Genomic DNA, 23,355 nt, shown 5'->3' with positions numbered 1-23,355 from the left:
CAGTTGGCGTAAGAATTTTTTCTACGTATACGCTCTTCTTATTCCATGTAGTTCATCGTTTTGTTATTAGACTTTGTTTTCATTAGTTTCTCTCGCCCTCTTTCGATGTCGATAGTGTTTATATTTTTTCACGGATTAAAAGATTTTTACATTCCTGTGATTGAATCTATATGACTCATAATCAATATATTCCTCTTAAAAATAATACCGAAATGAAAAAATATATGGTTTTTAGTCATTTCAATTGTAATCGCACTTAAGGTGTATTAATACACGCAAGTACTAATGTTAGATTCCAAATATATTTAAAATAACGGTTCTCTTAATTTACCTATTGTTTTTCTTAATTAATTAATCAGAATGTAATTAAGAACTTTTTCAGAAATTTTTCAGAAATCAGAAATTCAGAAATTTTTATCGTAATATTGAAATTATATGCTTTCTACATTCATTAATTTTTCTAATGTCATTAACTGGTATTTTATCTATATATATTTTTTCGTGAATTATTCATGATTTTTGTATTAATTAAAAACGGCATGTTCGATCGAATTAAAAGAGCAATAAAGATCGAATAAAGAGCATTATGAAGATTAGTAAATCGAATTTCTACAACACTAAAGAAAATGCACATAATATTCCTAAACTATTTCCCATGCTTTTAAGTGCACGTACAGTTGTCAAATTATGCTCTTGCAGCGTAATGAATAATTGTAGTCTCATAATTTCTCATCTCGAAAATTTTAAAATTAATCAAATGCATCGTATTCGTAGTCGGCAAAGGACTACGCAAGCATAAATTTTAGCGTATCGACGGGAGAGCGTCGGCAATTCCCACAACGCGAACGCCTGGGCAAACTGTCGCTCATAATCGAACGCCTCACCTCCCCCATCCCCCTACTCGCTCGTGCTCTCTCTCTCTCTCTCTCTCTCTCTCTCTCTCTCTCTCTCTCTCTCTTTACCCCTTGATATATATTTGTTATAAAGAGTAAACCAATCCCTCGTCCGCGTGCGAGGTTCTTCTCTCTTTTTCTTTCTTTTACGCTCTTGCGCGAATATAAAAGAAAGGGGTACGAAAAGATGATAGGGAAGGGGGAGAGGTGTAATAACACAAGTGAAAAAATCCGGGGGAGGGCATGTGTGAGTAGTCGCACACGTACAAACACACGAGGGTTACTGAAGCCTAGGACTTGGCTCGTTCGATTCTCAGTGTCTGGAAATAATTAGAGGCCGCGAGCGAGCGCGAGGTGCCCGGGTGGTGTGTTGCCACGGCAACCGCCAATCAGAGGCCAAAGAAAAATTTTCCCTTTTATAGCTCTCCTTCCCAATCCCCTTTTTCCCTCTCACTCGCACGCACGCGCTCGCTCGCGCACATGCCAACACACGCGCCCACGTACATTGACAGACACTCTCTCATTCGCGTATAGTTTTTGCTTCTTCTCGTGTGCTTCGCTCTTTTCTCACCCTTCTTTACTTTCTCGCTCTTTTGCACGCGAAGGTTTGCTTGATGGTCCCAATTCTCCCTCTCTTATATATGATTCTCTTTATCAGACAGTTTGCGGGTGCGAGAAAGATAATGTATGCACCGACACGTCCAAATATGCAGTAATGCGTTGTGAAAGATCTATCTTTCGTACTCTGTACGTATCATGCGTTCTACGTGTTTTAACTTGCGGAGATATTGTTTATCATTAAATACATACGTATATATAAGACGTTTTTTGCAATACTTAAATACAGCAGTAGTAAGTTGGAAATGTCTCCTTTGTTTACTGCTAGTATAAGTAGATAATCCAAGTCTTCCTTACTTTTTATTTTTAGCTTATGCAATTGAGCAGATGGAGGACTTGATCGTGGCATTAGAAACCAAGTGTTTTCTATACTCAAAAAGTATCATTAAATTTTCAATAATGTTATAGCTATTTTTCGGTATATTTTTAATTTAGCAATAATCTTAAGACCGGTGAAAACTGTTCATATTAATTCGCGAGATTTCTTTGCAAATCAATACAAATAATTTTTACTATAAATTCCCAAAAATATAAAATCAATCATCAATTTTCAGCTATTGAAATAGAAATACAAATAAATTTGACATGTCAGTTGAACAAACCAACATTTAAAATTCATAAATTTCTAACACACATATATATGAGAGAGTATTTAGACAATTTCCATTTGACAATTTATAATAATTGAAACTTTACCATAAGTATTAAGAACAATGCCTATATTTATTTCAAAGCCATACTTAATGTAAGATTAAAAAAAAATAAAATATTCTCAGAAATATAGTACGTAATGCTTTAAAGCTGAAATATGAAAGCACACATAACTGTATCAATTTTAACTTTTTCCATTAGTGGAGATTTACATCAAAGGCTATTTTATATGAATTAAAATTTTTATTTGCTTTCACGACTAGCAAAAAAGTATAAAAATATATATTTACGTAACGAATAAGATAATAAGTAGTGATGTTAAGCCCAATTCAATATCTTCATAATAAGTATTTATATTTTTATACAAAAAACATTAACTTTTCGAATTTAATATTTTCTGCACAAATCTAGGAAAGAACATATTTTACAATCAATTAATGATAATGACAAATAGTTAGTCATAAGAGAGAAATGCAAGAATACCAACATCTTGAATAAGTGTCGGGGAAGAGTACGAACGTAAATATCGAATTGAAAATTTAAATTCCGCACAAGATTGTAGCTGCGTGCATACGCTCATTATCCTGACATAAAGAAAGGAAATAGAATCCTCACGCGCTGAAAGTAAGAAGGATTGAGAAAGAAAGATGAAAATTGAGGACAAACGCGAAGGGATTGAGACTCACGTCAGTCCGATATCGCGCATTCAGACGTCTCTCCAGCGTAATTACTCAATTTAGAAGTCTATGGGGTATCTCGCCTCCGACCTCTTGGCTTTTAATGCAACGAAGCGTCCCATTAAAGTTAAAGGGAGGCGCGATGCATTATTTCGTTTTCGCGCCTTTCTCGTCATCCCTCGCGCCATACAGTCTCTTTGATGCTACGGGCATCCTTCTTTTTTCAATTAATGTCGATGACGAGTGCCCGAGTCGCGCACGTGGCACATTCCACGACCTTCTGAAGATGGCGTCGTTTTCCTTGAGCATATTCGCCTGCATAGGTAACGTGCAATCAAGGCTGAAAAATGCCGAAATTATCATTGCCGTGTAATAAGATACGAGAGTGGTATTCGAGACGCGCGTTCTGACTTTCATGCCCGGTTATCGTGATTTTCGACACAGGATATTGTGCACGCATAGTCCGGCATACGCAATACGTTAATGCTTTCGGGCTAACAAATTGTTGCAAACTACCTAAGATATGATAATATGTATTACCGACTATATTTTAATTTATCAAATTATTTTATTACTAACTCGGGTGTATAACTTCAGCTTAAAAATCTTGTAGTAAAATTCATTCTGTGATTTACTTTTACATTTACTGTATTTTCTATTCACAAAATACGGTAAATAAAAAGGAGATTATATTTTCAATGCTATTATTTACTAACAAACATTTGATAAAATTAACAAAAGAAAATTAATACAGAAATTCACTTAATTGTTTGACATGCACAATATTTCTTTCAACTCACAATTAATTCTATTGATTAATAATTTCAATAATTTGTTGTTACAATATTAATTACAAGTAAGATTTGATAAGTACTTAAAATTAAAAAAAATTGATAAGATTAATTTAATATTAATTTAAGATTACTTAATATTATCATTGATTAGTTCCTATATTCATCATTCGCTCATTCTTGTTTATTTACAAATATAAATATTAATTGCATTTATTTGTAGTTTAAGTTTTACAGTTAAATATTGACCAGAATTATAAATAAATATTATCCAGGTATAAGATAAATATAAATAAAAATGATATATGAAATGAATCTATACTAGATAATGTTTTTCGCATCCACTAGTAATAGAATTAAAAATATAATGTAATATGTAAAAAGTTAAAAAGAAAAAAGTAATTTAATTATTAGAAATATAACAAGCTATGAACCAGAAGATATAATTGTACAATAAAAATTAAAAAATAATCTGTTGTATATATATATATATATATATATATATATATATATATATATATATATATATATATATATGTAGATGGATAGATAAAGACTATACAAAGACTTCCTGCACGAAACAAGATATCACAAGACGATAGTGACGAGTCGAAGGAAAAATGAAGAAACGATACCACTTACCAATGCAGAACACTACCATTCATCTTGTAATTTCGCAGGCTTCTTCTTCGTATTTGGGTGCACGATTCCTAGCAGACCTTTGCAGCATTTTTTTTTTTATTTCGTTTTTTTTTCAATAAATACGCATACGCATATTCGTGGGTGTTACGGAGCTGTTTGAATGGTCTTTATTTTGGTTAAGATTTGACAGCCGGATATATTGTTCTTGTCCCCAAGACGCTTTTACCTGTTCCTAATTGGCTCATTCAGAGCTCCCTTCCTCTTTTGCTCTTGGTACATAGGTACGGCTGTGTGAACTCGTGGTACAGGATACGCGATGTCAGCTTTCGTGTACGCCACTAAAGCGAAATGGACATTCTAAAAGGATCGATTTCAAAAGCAAGGATATCGTAAATCATCCGTCGGTGTGCAATTGTTTCGTGCTAGCCCGGAAGTACGCTTAACGAATGAAACCCTTGTCAAAATACAACGCGAGATCTCAATTGATTTGAATTATTCTGTAATTGAAAGACTTTGCCTCCTTCGCGGAAGAGTTGATTCCGAAAGCAGCATCGAGCACTTTGATGGAAATGTCTGATATCGAATTGTCATTAGTTCAGCTCGCAATGATGAGAGTCCTTTGGCTTCGGCGAAATACCATAATAGAAATGTCCATTTTTTTTTGATAGGGAATTCGTAAAACTTATTGCTTACTCGTAAATCAGTTACATTTAGCCGCTTCAAATTTCTATCGTATCCGCAAACTCCCAGGCATACTTATAGTATTCTATTGCATAACTATTATACTTTTGGTAATACGACATACTTACGACGTTTTTCAAGTACTGATTTGACGTATCTTATATTTAAGTAAATATTTTATTTATATTATATTATATTATATTATATTTAACTTAAACATTTATAGAATATGAGGAAGCAAGAGAGCAAAGAAATTATTCTTATTTTTTTAATTTAATACGGCTTGGCCATATTAAATTTATGCGACTTTTACAGCATTGCCAATATAGATAGTTTCATTAGAAAAATTAATACGTCAGAGATGCATACAATCGTATTCACAAGTATTCATTGAAACAGCAATTTTATTTCTAAAACGAATAGAAGCTTATACGCATTACACTTGTTGAAAAAAACTATCTTTGCCTAGCTAAATATTAAAATTAAATAAATCTAATAATCCGTTGTAGTATTATGTAATATTTAAAAAAATTTTACCCACATTGGGGCTATTATAATATTATCTTTTATAATACTGATTTTTATTCAACAAGTATAACAATATCTACCATCTCCTGGAATAAAATTATAATGGAACAAGTAATTATTTAATTAGTTTTTTCTTTCTTATCCAGTTGTAAAATCATCCACAGGAATATGCGCATACACTTAGCTTCTATGTTAAAATATGCACATATAAATGTAAGTATATTACGAGCATAACTAAATGCTGACTAAATAGATTTTAATTACTTAGTTATGAAAAAAATCCATAATCGGTTTTTTAAAACTCACGATACATCACATTTAATTTTACTCTTATTCTATCTAAATATTGTTGTAAATCAAATTGTAATTTTTCATCATCCTATTTAATCAAGATTGAAAAGAAATTTCGGCATTTAAACGAATTTCATAATCATTATTTTCGTTATAAAATTAAAAAATGTTTTTATTTTCTTGAAATTCTGTGCAGCTACCAACTATATATATTTTTATATAAAAATTAATAATTTTGTTATATACTTAATGTAATATGAATTTATAGACGTAAACAGATTCACATTTAATTTTCGAAAATATTATGTAAATACTGAAGCTGATTACTTTACCTTATTAGATACGAAAGATTTATTTTAGTGATAAATAATATTAAGAGCAAAATTATTATTTTTTGTTTACAATATATTTTAAAACATAAAAGAATTTTGTAGGTAACTAGTAAAACATTATACGTTAATTTGGAATTTGATTAATTCAAAGTTTTCGGTTACCAGTTTAAATATTGATTCATTTAAATGGTAAACATCACCTTAACAATCTATTACATTCATTATAATCGATTTTTTAAGTAATTTTGAATTAATAATTTAAGCATAGAATCCATATTATATAAATAAATTTGTACATAATATTTTAGTATAAAATCTAATTGGCTTAATAATATGCAAAATTTTAACTACAAGTAAGAATATATTACGAGTATTTAATTCCAATTTGAATGAAAATTAATTCATCAAAAATGTTTATATAATTATAAAGAAAAAAAAAATTTAATTCGACTTAAAAATGAAATTTTTATTTAATCTTTAAAAAATGTTCTTAAATTTGCAATTCTAGAACAGTTACGATTATAAAAATTAAGATTATTAATTAGCTTATTATTAATTAGTTCATATAATGAATTTAAATTTAATTTAATAACATTAAAAGAAAATATGTAGATGATGTTATTGACAATAATAATTACATATGCAAATGATAAATATTAAAATTATACTTATATTAAATTTATCCGGTATGCTTATTTATAATAGAATGCATTATATTTTTCACAATATTATATACTAAACCAAGAATAATATTTTGAAATAAAAAGAAATTAATCACAAATTTAATAATATTAAATGTCCACTTTATTTAAAGAAATATTGCATTTAAAATATAAATTATATTGAAATAATGATTATTTCACAATGTTAATTTTATAAAAAGTAATTCAAATAAAAACAAATAAGGTTGTAAATAAAACATATATAAATAATATTCACTTTTGATAAATGTAAACATTAAAATCGTATTAAAATAATTTATACTTTATTTTGTTTGAAATTTAAATTATAAAATAAAAAGCAATTATTTGAACTATATATTATATTATTGTATTATTATATTAACTATTATAATATTTGTACAATCAAATAATGAAATATTATAAAAGTATCTTCGTTAAAATTGAACATTCCACGGCTAAACCTGATTGGTTTTGTAAATAAAATTGTAAGGATAAAGATTAATTACATAATACTGTATATAAGATAATAGTGTATAATAATAATTTTTTAAGATATTAGATGAGTGGTTTCAATTGAAGGGTGGTAAATAAAAATGCAATAGGTAGTCAATCGCTTTCGCGATCGTGGACTTCGTTAAAAATTAATACTTATTAAAACAAGTTTAGTAAATAAATAATTATTAAAATGACTTTAGTTTTATTACAGTATAATCAAATTTTATTAGACAAAAGAATGTGCTTTGAACAAATATGAAACTCGATACTTATTTTTCTAAAAAATTCATCTGCATTTGGAAATGATAAAGTTTTTCAAATAAAATTATGGTATATTGTCACAAAAAATTATAATGAACAGAAGATAATATTATTCTTGCCTAAAAAATTTTTGTATGAATTTAAGTTATAGTGCATTTTAATCTACGCTACCACATTTAAGAAGAGCAAATTTCAGTTCAACATTTAATAATAAATTAGTTAATATTAACATTTACAAACATTAGAATATCATTATAAATTATATATAATCGAATTATACAAATTAAAGTTATGTCGAAATAATGAATTTTTAAATACGAAGATATAATTTATATGTAACTCAAGAATATTTTTAAGTAACTACTTAGTACAGAAGACGAATTGTAAATAGTTCTGCACACAAATAAGTGATTACAAACAAAATAACGGAGTTATTTTCGAACGAAATTTTTATTACACTAGTTGCCCAAGGTCATCAAGAAGTCATTTAACAGTGTATTTACTATTCTTATTGTTTCTATTCGTAAAAATACGCTTATGCAGTTTGAATATTTTCATATCTTGAATTCAAATTTTATTTATAAATTCGAGTGCTTATTAATATATTTTTTTCAATTCTTTATTCAAATTTTTAAAAATTTTTAAAATATTTTAATGGATTCTTTATTATACATATATATATATATATATATACGTGTGCGCGCGTGTGTATGTGTGTATGTGTAGTGCTATAAAACATGATAAATATAATCTTTCATCAATCAAATTAAATAATATTTGACGACTCACAGAAAATTCCATGGTATTTCGATTTTATAATAAAAAATATATGCAATTACAAATATTTAATGCTCTCTTTATTGCTTGAAATTTTGAATTTAATAGAAGTTAAATTTAAAGAATAATGTCCAATTGTCGTTTATAATATATTATTTTGTCATATTAAATAAATAAATGTTAATTCTATAACTGAAATTTTTATTTGCCAATTCAATAAAAGTAATTTAAAAAGAAAATATTTTAAAATGAAATTTATCATCTAATTTGCAAGTTATTTATGCCTATAAGTTAGAGAATCTGGTAATATCTATTTTTACTCGGATGTAAAATTAACCCTAATGGAGTGAACTTTTTCTTAAGGAAATTCATGGAGTATTAGAAAGCGTCGGATTCACAACTTGAAATCCATAAATATAATCCCTTTACTTTCTTCTTTTTACACACTCGACACGCTACACCGTGAGTCAATAAAGTGTCTATCGCGTATTTCGAGTATATACGAAGAAAATTAAATTTGTGTACATGAGCTTTCATACGAGCGCGCGTGCGTGTTGGTAGTAGAGGGGAGTATAAAGGGAAGGTGGTTTATAAAGTAAAGTCTCTCTGTCTCTTGCGCCTTTTAAATATTAAATACATTTTAGCGGTGTGTGGCGAGTAATGTGCAATATTTTTAATTGGATCTCACCCTCTCCCCACTCTATTTTTTCTTTCTCAAACGTACACATACGTTTAATACCCGTCGTACCCCGCGACTTCTTGCCGCGCCTCCTTGACTCTTCTTCTCTCTCTCACTCTCTGTCTCTGATTCCGTCACTGGCTCATGCCCGAGAGTGAAAAAAACGCTCGAAGCCAGAGCTCCGACGGAACTTGCAATTATTTTCCCGTTCCTTGTGGATTGTTGTGCTGCTTTCAGTGCTTTCGCCGCCGGCCCATAGACTCGCTCATACTCGTACCTTTCTCTCACTCTCTCTTTCTCTCATAATTCCATATTTCTTTGCTCATTCTAACGATTCACGTTCTCTGCTCTACTCTCTCGTTCTCTCCTAATATAGCCTCCAGCGGGCATTAGACTTTGCAGTGTATAATATGCCAGTCTAGATCTATAGCTATATGTACCATATACGAGAGACATAAAGGTTTTAAAACAAAAAGACATCGCAAAAAGAACGATGGTGGCATGAAGAGAGAGAGAGAGAGAGAGAGAGAGAGAGAGAGAGAGAGAGAGGGAGAGCAGATGAAACGACTAACGTGACTTAGGTCTTTTTTCAGTATGTTTTTTTCTATCATTCTCTCTCTCTCTCTCTCTCTCTCTCTCTCTCTTTGAAGAAGAAGAACCATGTCGAGTCATGATTATAGAATTAAAGCAGCTCGATAATGCTTTCTATATCTTAATATATTCTTTAGATATTAATAGGGCTGAGGAAACGAAGGTAATTACCGATCTTTACCAGTCAACTGTTTTCGGGGAAGCATTTTTATTTTCATATGGAAAACGTGTATTGTGAGAATTTTTCCTTTTCCTTATTCTCTTCTTTTATTTTTGTTTAGTTTTTAGTCCATTGTTGCGTTGGTAGACAGTTAACTTTTAATGTTGATTGTTTCTTCGCGAGTGCAAAGGTGAGACAGAGACGTCGAATAGTTTGTCACTGTACGTCTTAATGGCGCGCACCTGACTATTGCCATTATAGTTTTCCCTTCTTTCTACGACTAAAGATCTAATCGTTGATTAGAAAACTTTAAATGGTAAATGCAATTTAGAAAAGAAAAAATTACTCGTTCAGTATCGTACAATACTATATTATCAATTACTCGAAAAAAGTAAAAATGAAACATTATCCAAGAATGTTGTATTATTGAAATCTAAGATCCTATTGACCATTATGTGATTCTTAATCTTATCAAAATTTGAAAAATTTTTTAAATACGTTAATTAAACTCATTAAATTTCATCATTATTATACTTTTTTATGCAGTTTATTAAACCAAATATTGCTAAAGTTCACTATTTTACAGAAAGTAGTATTTGCAACGAATATATTAAAATTTAATTTATTGAGATTTATTGTAAATTAATATAATAATAATAAGGGTATTAAATAATAATATGGGAGTTAATTACAATTAGCTTTTTTCTAATATACATATTTTTTATGTCTGTCTGTTTTCTTATTATATAAATATATCTATATATTTATTTTACTTTTTAAATTATTTAATACAGTTTGAATTTACCATAATGATTATTCGATAAAAATGAAAAAAAAAACAATTTCAAAGTTTTCATAATAATTTTCAGAATTAATTATTATAGGAAATTATTAAATTAATGTAGATTGTATTAATTATATTCTATTATATTACATATTTAAAAACTATTTTTTTTTCTACTAATTTAATACGATATTCTACTTTAGTATAGATATTTTATATATAAATGATATATTTTATAATTAGTTCAATTTGGATAAATAGTAAAATTATTTACATAGAAATTTAATATGAAATAATTCATTATAACAAATAATAAATCAATTCTGTATTAGTATGACATAAATGCTAATGTGCAATTAGTTTGTCGAGTATCAACTGCTAATACGTATTTTTTATTAAAACATAAATTCTATATTTATTAATAATTTTTATTAAATAAAGATAATTTTATTTGCAATTAATATTGTTTCTTTACATGCTGAGAATTAAATTATTCATAAGAATATTAATAACTAGTCAGCAATCTTTATTCTTAATTTAATTATTGTAATTTGTAAAATAAGAATTTTTTAAGATATTAATTTCTCATCTTACTAATTACTTGGCTATATGCACATATTTTTATAGCATTAAGATGATAATATTGTAACTAGTACTTCTATAAGTTTTTTATTTATATATAATTTACAGTCCTGTTAGTATAGCGAACAATGAATGAATGCTGTAATATTATTATAAAATAGTTTCTAATTTATTTTTAATATTTAATTTTTCTTATAATCAATGTCTATTTTAATCATATTTATTTCTAGTGTTAATAGAAAACTGATAAAACATAATTATATGAATATGATCAAAATATGAACAAACGACAAAATTTTGGCATTCAATACGTAATAATTGAGAATTTTCAATAATAAGTTAAGATAAATAAAATGTATTACGTTTATAATTAAGAATTACGAGGAATAAAATTGTAAAAAAGTATAACAAATTTCTATATTAATAAATAAGAAAATAAATAAAATTATATTAATAAAGAAAACGAATTAAAAAGAAAAAAGAAAATAATTGAAGATATGAATAGCAATAATTTATTTGAATTATTACCAAAGTAAAATGTGAACTCTATAGATATATTAAATACGATTGTAACTGAATAATTATGTATTTTATGAAAAATAGATAATAAATTCAAGAAATTGATTAAAATTTTATACTTTTATTTTTAAACAAGAGCTTACTTAAAATGAAATAAATATTATAATAAATTTTTATATCTTGGCTTATGCCAAATTAAGTATTATTATTAAGTTATTATTATTATTATTAAGTTATTATTATTATGAATATAATTGAGAATATATTGAGTTATATCAATATGAGCTTGTTATTGGCGATGTAAGTAAAGATAATGTACGTTAATACAATAACAGTACTATATAAATATGAAATAAATATAAAATTCATTGTTACATTAATTTATATTTTATATAGATATTAATACATATAGAATACCTTATTAGATATTATAGTAAATAAATCGGTTGCGCTAAACATATAATGGAGATACTAGAAAATTATTTTATTCGTATTAAAAAGATCTAGATAATATTAAACATTACATATATATAATAATATAATAAAATTTACACTATTCGTTAAATTCGTTTCAATTATTATAAATTGATTTAAATTTAATATAATTTTCAAGAATTCATAAGTGCATATAAAATCAGTATTAGTTTAATTAAATTAACTTATAAAAGATAATTATCGTTACTGGCATACTAGACACGACATTATTTGATTTTATTTTCATATTTCATCTTCAAGAATTTTTTGTAGCTTTCATTACCATTAATTTTAGTTTACTTTAACATACATTACTAATGTTAATTTGCGAAAAAGAATTACTTAACGACCTATAATTTAAGTTAAAATATTTGCCGAAAATCTACTTCTCGTCGTTTCAATAATAATACAATAAACAACACAAATGTTATCGATTGCGTTAATAGTACTGTACTTTATTAAGGGGAAAGTATGGTTATTCTCACCGTCGCTATTACCGTCGCTGTCGCTATCCCTGTCGCTATCCCTGTTGCCGCAACCGTCGCCATGCTGCAAACACATGAATAGGCATTGAATGGTTCCCAGGCCTAGCAAACCAATAGAGCACAACAGCCAAATTTGTACACCATCTTGCTATTTGTACACTTATCGTTAATTATCGTAAAAACTATTTTTAATTAGTATTACAACAAATAAAAGCGTCTTATTGAACAGCGCAACAAAATACCTATAGTTTTTATAATATCATTAATTTTTAAAATAATAGCAAATTGAATTTAGGAAATAATAAATACGGAAGAAATATTTATTAGAGCTTACTTAACCAATTTTATTGTATTATTATATTTACTGTCTATAATCAGTAAGTAATGTAAAAGGTCTTTTTAGAGGTTACGTGAATTCCAATAGACAAGGGTAGACAAATTTTAAAGTATATGAATACTCAAGTATTCAAATATTTAAGTATTTGAATACTCAAATCAATACAATATTTATAATATAATAATATATTTTTATATTATTAGACAAATATTATATTATAAGTATAGAAATATATTTTTAACTTAAGTTACAAAATAACAAATTTGTTTCATTTGGTCGTGCAATTTGAAACAAGGTAAAGATTAAACAAGTTTCAAAGCATTAAAAATTTGAATATTCGAAATTATGATGCAATTTGTAACCTTTAATTAAATATACATCTAAAAGGTATTTATTAATTATAACAAATGTATAACATTGTAATCATTACACTAGCTAACTGTTGTCAATTTATGAAGGTATCGGAATTTAAATAGCTAATATATATATATATATATATATATATATATATATATATATATATATATATATATATATAGAATATTTATATAGAGGAAGATGAATTTCCAGTAAATTGAATTTATTGTAAGAATATTTGAAACCAAAATAAAAATGATATTGTAACAAATTAATATGCATAAAATATTTAATATACCAATTTATTAATTTTTTTTAACTTTGTAATAACTCAATTTAATTACTATTTTTTAATAATGTTTTATTATTGTGCATACTTACATGTAAAATAAAAAATTCGTGAAACTATTAAAAACTTCTGATTTAAATATATTACAATTCTAAAATTATATATTCTAATTTTATATATCCTGATCTAAATAATAGTTATTTTATTCTTCAAGAACAGTAAGATTTGTAAAGTTCTAAAGTAAAAACTTTTTTGCATATAAGTTATATTGATAGTCCGTCAATGGAATAAAGAAATTATATTCAAAACAAAATGCGTCTTAGTATTTGATCTTGGCAATGGGCTTAATACATTAGATGAACATTTTTTTAAAAGTGTACATAAAAGAAAAAATGAGGTTTTCTGTTATACAAATAAATATAATTTTTATTAAAGATATTATTGATTTCAAATGTTGAATATCGTGAATTTCAAATTACATAGAATATTATAAATGATTATTTGGAGCATTAATATAACACGGCCAGTTATTATAGTTTTTTTAAATTTTTTTATAAAAATTTGAACCATACTTATTAAAATATTTCGTTTGAAAAAATTTTTTAAATTAAATCACGAACACGAATTCAATATAATATTTAATAGGGATCTCTGCTGAAAAATCTGTATTATAATATGCTAAATTTAAGATATATAATGAATGTAAAATCCAAGGAGATTCTTTTATATTTTTTTGAATATTAATAGTACTTTAATTTAAAATATTTATTTAGGAATTATATTATAAAATCAATTAAACTATATCATTATATTAATTTTTGAAGAAAATAGGTTAGATATATAGAATATTTAATTAAGAAAACATTTGTTATTGTTTTCAGTTCAAACATCAATGATTAATACACAATAATTTTATATATCTAATGTTTATAAATAAAACAATAAATATAACATAAAAAAGAATAATATATAATATGACAGAAAAATTATGTTTAAAAATTTACTTCGTATCATAGCGAATAATTTAAAATCCACTATAAAAAAAAATAAAAACAGAAAAAGTGTGAAAAAAGAATGTGTAATAAGAATTTGAAATTTGAATAAAAATAAATGTTAAAAAAAATAATTTCCATATCTTAAATAATCATTAATAAATTTTATAATATAATCATTATTATGATATTTTCTATAAAATATCATTTTCACTTGCATATGTAAATTATTCTACATATTATAGATTTATACATTTTTGTTTATACTAAAGCTATGTAAAGCTATACTTAATATATTTGTGCAAATAAAATGTTTTCTGTTAAAATATTTATGATAAATATATAATTTCATAAATAAAATACAAATAATAATTATAATTATATTTTTGCCTATCAAGTATACATATAAATAAAATATAATATAATTAAATTATGTAAAATGGAACAATATTCATGGTTATTACATTGTCAAAAGTATTTGTTAAGTATTATACATCATATATGTTTCGATAATAAGATGTGCATTTTTTTCGATAAGTTATAATTAGATTACGATTTCATTACATCAATTGTATAAGGAAATATAATAAAGTAGTTTAAAAAAAAAGAATAATATGTAAGTTTGTAATGAGAATTGAGAATATCTCTGAATAATAGTCTAAGATTAAATTAATAATCAAGATATTTATAGGAATAAATGAATAATGACAAAAGTATTTATACAATATATTTTTATTGACCATCTATCTATATGGAAAAATATTTTAAATATATCGATATAATATTTATTCAATTTATAAAATGAATAACATTTCATTCTTATTTATTTATAAACATTTTTATTTATAATTTTATAAGACACTAATTTTATAAAATTAGCATTAGAAAATTGTAAGTAATAATTATATGTAATAAATGCACTTTATTAAATACAATTCAATATTTCCATGTATGTGAATTTTATAAATAATAATAAATGTATTTTAATCTTTTAGTATTTGAACAATCATAATTATTATAATTTGAATGCATATTTGTTAATTTAATATTTTAACTATTTTTTTAAAGATTTTGGGTATGAAATTGAGGCATTTGCAAAAGAAAAAAAAACATAATGCCATCATGAAATCATGAAACATAATGAATCAATGAATTGAAAACATTCATTTTATATTGGTTGGATCATGTAATACGCTGTGATAAATATGATTTCATGGTATAAAAATACAATTTTTCGTAAAAAATATTTATACTGTATAAATGAATTATTGATGAATTAATATTTTGAATTATGTATCTAAATTTTCCAAGTAATCTGTTAATAATATACAATCTCGAGCCTTAATTATATTCAATAACAGAGTTTTCAAATGTACTAGTGTATTACTGTAAAACTATTACAAAAAATTTCTTTTAAACAAATTCATAAAATATCTTTGTTTTATAATTATAATAAGTCATAAAATGTTTATCTAATTCTAGAAAATAAGGTTTTCTATTGAAGTCAAAACTTTTGCACAATAATTATTATAGCGTACGAGTAGTAATTAAGAAAAGAACCCATCTGAAATATAAATATCAAAATTTTTAATCATTAAAATACCTATTATCCTCTCACAAGTTCACAGCAAACAACGACAATATTAACGGAATGCACCAATCAAATAACACGAATCCATAAAGGACTTTTCTCTCCCAAAGAGTAGTAATTTAAGTGTACGAGCAGACAAATGGACTGCAAAAAAAAAAAAAAAAAAAAAAAAAAAAAAAAAAAAGTCGTTGAGCAAAATCATTAGTATGTCGAGACAGAGCATGCGAGCGTGCATTTTCATATTTAAGAAGACTTTTATGAAGAAGTCTAAGGGCCTTGCGCTACTCGAATCGTCAATTACCAGGGCCGACTCGAGTCTCTTCGGTTTCGCATCGTTTCCGAAGTTAAATAATCATTATCTCGCTCCGATCGGGTAGAGCAAATAAGCGCCGTTCCAGTCATCAAGCTTCTTGATCGTCTTGAAATATGGACACATCTGCCAGAGATTCCCTCATAATGATACGTATCATCTGTACCTATTTGTTTTGGCAGCTTGCTAGTGTCTGCTAGGTGCTCCAAGATGCCGATTGATAAATCGCATTAACGCGATGAATGGAGTTTCCTTATTACATACCGTGCCATGCTCCACGCATCTCGAAGGCAGAAAAGACTAAGAAAAACTTGTTAATCGCTCTTAACCCGTCGATCAATGTTTACGATAATATGCTATTGTCGTGGTCACGTTTCATTCCTTCATTATTGTATTACAATCCAATAAATGGTGTTAGTAGGGTTTTCTTGCAAAGAGATATTATTTCTGTGTATACATACTACATAATTTTCAAATAATGGTTCGAATTGAGATAGTTTTGTATTTCTGTATTCTATATTGATAGATGTGTCCGTTTAGTTTTTTTCATGAATTTTTTTGAGTCTTTCAAAATTTGTCCGATAATGCTAATAAGTAAATTAATTATTTTTAATTATTGTCGAAGCCAATAATCATAAAAGAATATAATAGTAGGATACAAGTTGTATATCAAATAGATACATATTTCATTGACAGAAGATCGTCGTTATACCGTTAAAAAGCCTTAAAAATTCTTAATAGCTATTGGAAAAATATAATTGAAAATTGTTATATTCATTGAATATTATTAAGAAATTATTGCAGTACATTAAATTAAATTATTATGAAAATATGCCTTTGCTCTTGCTTATTTCTTCATCATTTTAATTCGTAAAAATTTTAATATTTTATGAAATATTACGTTTTTATATCATACGCACACACATACATATCTCGAATTTTAACGATTACTTTTTACATACAAAAAAAAATTGTGCACTATATAAGTCAATGGAATATTATCAAGGGAATGACAGTCAAAGAAAGCAACCGTCGCAATGGCTTCTTTCATCATTCGGGCTTTTACGTTGAAACTCTTTACAACCTCACTTATATCGTTAATTTTTGCTTTTCCATTTTAAATTATTAAATGTAAAAATATAATTTACAGTACAATATTTTTTCATGAGAACATTTGAATTGTATAAATATTGCGAAACGACTTTTTTACAATTTGTCTTAAAATTATTATTGAAATTCAATAGTAATCGACAACTTTTTTTATAAAATTTTTTTTAGCTTAATTAATGTAGTGCATATTGTCTAAACTGAGTTTATGTTATAATTTTTAAAGTAAAGAAAAAGTTAAGACAATTATCGACTAATCGATATTATCAAATACTTATCATTACTCAGATTAAATAAAGTTAATAGGCACAATAACTATTATTTAAGCATGTAAATAAATCTAACTATTGTGTGTCTGTATTAAATAATTGTAAACAATTGTATAGTTAGTTAGTCTAAGTCTCATAGAAAGCGATAGAAAGCGATAGAAATTGCAAGATTAAATGTTCATTTGGACTTTAAGAAGCTGTTTGGTTACGAAAGAAAAGAAAATAATAACAATGACGATGAAATTTTTCTGTATATATTTTCAACAAAAGATATCAGCGATAATCTCGTGTTGTTACAGCGGATAATCATAAAAATCATCACAGCTAAACGGAACATTTAAAAAGATATTCTCTCCTGTCACTTCACGCCTAAACAGAGAAGGCAACAATAGGCCGATTGTCCGATGGAGAGCCGATGCCGAGACATGATTTTCACCTTTCAAACATCCTGATCATGGGATCCTCCTTCGTGCATCGGTCGCCATTTTGGCTGTGCGGGAACAAAACGGGCCCGTTTCTCGAAAGAGGGCAAGGTCTTATTTCGAGGGCTGTGCGCTCTTGCCGTACATGCCTCATGACGGACTTTTCCGTTGCTCGAGAGTCAATGGAGCCATCGGTTCTGCACTGTCGGCTGCGCTTTTATCATCCTTATGCAACACACATGGGCCTCGATACTGAATATGACAAGTAGGAACATAGCAAGCAGTTATTCTTTAATTCACAATCTAAAATATACGATCCGAGGTTTAAACAGAATGTTTTTCGAATGTTTTTCTAAAATATTTTCAATGTCATTTTAAGTCTAGAATCGGCCCTGCAAGAAAACATTTTTATTTGCATGAGTGCTATTTGTATGTTTGTAAATACTTAAATGCATTAACAAATATTGTAAACACGCCTTATTATTTATTTTTTTTTTTTAACAATTTTTATTTTTTTCATTTTATACACATAATGTAGAATTGAATAAAGTTATTTTTTTTAAGTAGTTTCGTTTCACTTGACTACAAAATAAAAATGTACTTTTATAATTGTCCCATGCGTATTTATTACAATAATTTGATTAGTTATTCGAAATTATATGTTTTTCTTAAATTCGATAAACATACATAACTTAGTCAAAATTATAAATTTAATAAATATCAAATTTTAATAATTTTTTAAATAAATTTATAACGTATTTTTAAATAATCAATGACGTCTAATTAAATTTTGATTCCATGAGAGAATATAATATAAAAATCGTAGTCTATATCAATCGTCTTTTATTTCAAAATTTATTGATATCAAGATTTCAAAAAATAAATCAATCTTAAATTCGTGATTAGAAAGTTTAGTCATAGACTAGCAATACGAAGCACTAAACAATTATACAACTACAAATGCTCGACATAAAATTAATTATCGTAATGAAAATCAATGACAATAATCATATGTGTATTTATGGATAAAAATATAAATATCATTAGAAAAATACATATAACATGTTATTTATAAGTAAATACAATTATATCAGTTATGCTTTTTCAAAAGAAGAATAAATATTAAGTTATAACATTCATTATAGTTATAATTTTGCAACTCTCAGTCAACCCAACGGATCGTTATCTAAATAAACAGATTAACTTCTCATGATCGACAGACAAGCCAAGATATACCGAAGAGCGAAAATATTGTAACAAGTCTTAGACAAATCCATTAGCCTAGGAAGAAGTGTTGAGACTCCTTAGATGAACAGCTTCACATGGGAATCGACGACAAACACTCCATTTCTACAGAAAGCGTCGCGAAGCCTGAACTAATGGCGAGAAGTACAATTTTGATGCGAGAACATGGCGCGTGTCTATTTGCGCCCGAATATCCCTATAATACTTGTTGGAATAATTCTAAATTTACCAACGATTATTATTTTTAATGAGCTTCTGTCATTATCATTGACTTATATCCACGTAGATCATGATTTCATGGCATTAAAATTATTGAATGGCTTAATATTTTTTATCTTTCCGTCCAGTTAATTGTACTGGCAAAGTTTTATAGCATTTTCAAATAATACATTTAAAAGAAAAATAATATTTATTCGTAGCCCTTACTTATATCAATAAATTTTAATATGTCTCTACTGTAAAGTAAAATTTAAAATATTGATTTTTGCACTACGATATTCAAGCTATAGCATGAAATTTTGTAAAACGTTTGATAAATAACCTTAAAATAAAGAACTGCTCTAATGTATACTTAACTATTACATTCTTACCTTAAATTAATGCTTCATACATTTATATATTTGTCTAAAAATAAAAGTTTTCACTTATACGCGCGACGTAACAATGAAAGTAAATTAATATTTTATTCTCGTTAGTTTTCATTGTATGTGATTTAAGTATAATAGACGATCAGCAACGATCATTATGTTTTAATAGTCTTGAATATGTTTTTACTGATATTATAATGGACATTTCAATGTAATAGGACATTAACTAAATTTGACAATCTGAAAATATACTTATATATAAGCAACAGGCGGCTTGTTACCATGAAAATACTTATATACTTATCTAAAATATTTGCGTTTATATTATTCTCAATTATTTATTCTAGCTCTACTGTACACACCATATGTATTATATATCTTATAATAACAATTATTTCAGAGCAAAGTTTAATTTAAAAGTTTTTTAATTTAATTTAAAAATTTAAAGTAAAGATTAAAAAGTTTGAATTTTAAATTCCTATTAAAAAGTTTATTATCTATATAGTATTTTATCTTAAAAACTCAAACATGTATGAAAACTTATACTTAGGCCATAAAGCTTTTTTAACTCTTAGTTTTATTATTTTCAGTTCTTTGTTAGTTATGTTATTTGCAGCTCCATGAGCACTCGTTCGTCATCATTATTATACAATTTTAATGAATTGATAAAACGCTTCCGTTGTTTTATTTGATTTTCAAGAATGTTTATCATATATTATGAATGAAACTACAATTCGAAATTTACAAGAATATTTATGTAAGATATAATACTAATAATTTACAATTTAAAATCCATATTTTGATAAATTTTAATACATCTTTAATATTTATTTCATTAATTTTTTATTTAAGTTTTTCAATATCGATATACATAGCTTACTTATAATGTATGTAACTAAGAGTAAAAATTTAATGAATGAATATATAAAAAAAATAAACAGTAGAGAGTAAATAAATATATTATTAAAAACTTTAAAAGATTTACTTGTATTTATTTATTATCATTTAGTTAATATTTAATAAGAATATATTTATTATGGTTTGAAATTTGTTTTGTTTCTTTTAATAAAAGTGTATAATTGATCAACACATTAGAACTAACCGTTTTTAATTTGCACAATATTTTTTTTTATAAAACGATATATTGCAGGTTTATTAAAAGAAAATTTTGATTTTTTTTTAAGGTTGGATTAAACTAAATTTTATTACTAGTAATAATAACAAATTCATATAAAAAAAGATACCTATTCGTTTTTTTTCTACTTTAAGCAAAAGGTAATTTAAAACGATCATTTTTTAAAAACGTATTTATAGTTTTTCTTTCAATAAATATGATAATCATTACAATGTAAGTTGAAAGAATCTAAATATTTCATATTTATGTATCTATATGTTATTACGTATAACATAGTATAATATCTAATAAAGTACAATATTTTAGCTATAATTATATTACTAATAATAAAATTCTGTTCTCTAAACTAAGAAATAAGTACATTAAGATTATTTTTATAAAATTTTATCAAATTTATTGTATTATATTAATTCATATCTCAAAAATATTTCAGAATTTTTTTTATCATCCAATATAAGTTTTTATTATTATTATTTTTTTATGTGTACTTTAAAACAGTTTGAAAATTATTTTCTAAAGTCAAATAAAATTAAAGTAAAATTATTTACTCATTAGAAAAATTATTAGAAAAATAATAGTTGTGATTTCGTGTATCCACATTGTAACCGACTACTGGCAAATTTTCTCTATAGGAAAAAGCTTGTTGATTTTATGATTGCTATCTTGTAAACTCACCAGAAAATATAATAATCTACATCATGTGCAGAGAGAGAGAGAGAGAGAGAGAGAGAGAGAGAGAGAGAGAGAGGGAGGGGCGAGAGGTGTGAGAGAGTGGGGGATGGAGAGGGGGGAGGGGGAATTTATATTATAACAGATGTTGCATAATAGGCGCCAGTAGTGCGAATATCTAGAAGGAGGAGGTGGGACGTTTGTTCAATATATTTATCCTAAATTATATTGATTTTACATTAGTGGCAAATGTGTTTGGGTTGTATTCTATAGAAATTCTAACCTATTTCATTTATTAATTCATTATTAATCCTTTCTTTCAACCTGATTCCTTCTCGTTAAACTGATACGTAACTCTGCAAATATTCACTACCTTTAACACTAATTTAACAAGTAGTTATCTTCTACTTCACATGTTAATATTAAACGGGAATAAATTATCAGATCCGTAGAATTCGAATGAAAATAAGTCTTTTGAAATTGCATTTGAACGTGACTAATTTTATAAAATTGAAGCCCACACTAGCTGATAATTCTAACAAGATTAATTATTTTTAATATTAATTATTTATACATATATATTTTGCGCCAATACACGTATTTACGACAATTACCAAATTAGAATAAAATCTAACGAACTCAACTTTTTGAGATATAGATGCGACACTATTCAAAGAAAGGGTTGCGAATTACTTAAGGAGACTTATTATACTTGAGGAGACTATGATGATTATTATAAAATATTAAAAATTATTTATTAATAGTTTCAACATTTTTTTCTAACCTTTGCTCATCTTTTTGCTTTGCGCTTTTATCCATCTTAGACATTTATAACCAATAGTTCCTTTGCAATAAATTTAATAATTTGGGCTTCCATTACGTTCTGATTAACTTCGGAAGAAAAGTTCATAGTCAAATGATTGATAATTAGACATTTTTCAAATTTGACTAATTATTTTGGAAGTTTGACGTCATCAAATGAAGTGCCCTTAAGAAATCATTAATTTATTAACATACATTAGTAATCTGATACCTTTAGAACACTAGTGTATCATTCCAGATAAATAATAATTTTTATTTATAATCAAGTTTACTTTAGCTGCTAGAAGAAACAAATTGTTCATGCCGAATCTGACATTAATTTAATGTATTTTATAATCTTACTAACTTAAATAATAAATAAGGTATAATCCTTTTCATATAAATTAATACAAATTAAATTTATGAATTAATAATTACAAATAAAATAAAATCTATAAGTATTTAATAAAAATGAATGTTTATTAAGTACTAATTTTAATATGCATAAATTATGTCGTATGAATATATAATAATAATTATGCAATATCTAGTTTTTAGAAAATATAACATTCAAAAATATATATATTTAATTTAATTAAATTAGTAAAAAGAAATTATAGTTTAAACGTAGTAAATTATTATTATTTATT

The sequence above is a fragment of the Ceratosolen solmsi genome, unplaced genomic scaffold, assembly GCF_000503995.2.
Source record: "Ceratosolen solmsi marchali unplaced genomic scaffold, CerSol_1.0 scaffold29, whole genome shotgun sequence".
NCBI classification, from domain to species: Eukaryota; Metazoa; Arthropoda; class Insecta; order Hymenoptera; family Agaonidae; genus Ceratosolen; species Ceratosolen solmsi.
The sequence above is the reverse complement of the archived record's forward strand: the minus strand, read 5'-3'. Positions refer to the sequence as shown.